This window comes from Physeter macrocephalus, chromosome 19, assembly GCF_002837175.3.
Source record: "Physeter macrocephalus isolate SW-GA chromosome 19, ASM283717v5, whole genome shotgun sequence".
NCBI classification, from domain to species: domain Eukaryota; kingdom Metazoa; phylum Chordata; class Mammalia; order Artiodactyla; family Physeteridae; genus Physeter; species Physeter macrocephalus.
Window position 1 is genome coordinate 63967765 of NC_041232.1, and position 1331 is coordinate 63969095.

General features: G+C 39.5%; 1 protein-coding gene across 1 annotated transcript in view; it reads right to left on the bottom strand.

The window, feature by feature from the left end:
* Positions 1-1331, bottom strand: part of MYO5B (myosin VB) — a 324120-nt gene that overhangs the window by 73331 nt on the left and 249458 nt on the right. The gene's annotated exons all lie outside the window — the stretch shown is intronic.

Genomic DNA, 1331 nt, shown 5'->3' on the forward strand with positions numbered 1-1331 from the left:
AAAGAACCAGCTTTTAGTTTTATTGATCTTCGCTATTGTTTTCTTTGTTTCTATTTCATTTATTTCTGCTCTGATATTTATGATTTCTTTCTTTCTGCTAACTTTGGGTTTTGTTTGTTCTTCTTTCTGTAGTTCCTTTAGGTCTAAGGTTAGATTGTTTATTTGAGATTTTTCTTGTTTCTTGAGGTAGGCTTGTATAGCTATAAACTTCCCTCTTAAAACTGCTTTTGGGCTTCCCTGGTGGCGCAGTGGTTGAGAGTCCGCCTGCCGATGCAGGGGACACGGGTTCGTGCCCTGGTCCGGGAGGATCCCGCGTGCCGCGGAGCGGCTGGGCCCGTGAGCCATGGCCGCTGGGACTGCGTGTCTGGAGCCTGTGCTCCGCAACGGGAGGGGCCACGGCAGTGAGAGGCCCGCGTACCGAAAACAAACAAACAAACAAACTGCTTTTGCTGCATCCCATAGGTTTTGGATCGTCATGTTTTCATTGTCATTTGTCTCTAGGTGTTTTTTGATTTCCTCTTTGATTTCTTCAGTGACCTCTTGGTTATTTAGTAATGTATTGCTTAGCCTCCATATGTTTGTCTTTTTTACGCTTTTTTTCCCTGTAATTCAATTCTAATCTCATAGCGTGGTGGTCAGAAAAGATGCTTGATATGAGTTCAATTTTCTTAAATTTACTGAGGCTTGATTTGTGACCCAAGATGTGATATATCCTGGAGAACGTTCCGTGCGTACTTGAGAAGAAAGTGTAATCTGCTGTTTTTGGATGGAATGTCCTATACATATCAATTAAATCTATCTGGTCTATTGTGTCATTTAAAGCTTCTATTTCCTTATTTATTTTCATTTTGGATGATCTATATATTGGTGTAAGTGAGCTGTTAAAGTCCCCCACTATCACTGTGTTACTGTCGATTTCCTCTTTTATAGCGGTTAGCAGTTGCCTTATGTATTGAGGTGCTCTTATGTTGGGTGCATATATATTTATAATTGTTATATCTTCTTCTTGGATTGATCCCTTAATCATTATGTAGTGTCCTTCCTTGTCTCTTGTAACATCCTTTATTTTAAAGTCTATTTTATCTGATACAAGTATTGCTACTCCAGCTTTCTTCTGATTTCCATTTGGATGGAATATCTTTTTCCATCCCCTCACTTTCAGTCTGTATGTGTCCCTAGGTCTGAAGTGGGTCTCTTGCAGACAGCATATATATGGGTCTTGTTTTTGTATACCTTCAGCGAGCCTGTGTCTTTTGATTGGAGCATTTAATCCATTCTCATTTAAGGTAATTATCGATATGTATGTTCTTATGACCATTTTCTTAATTGTT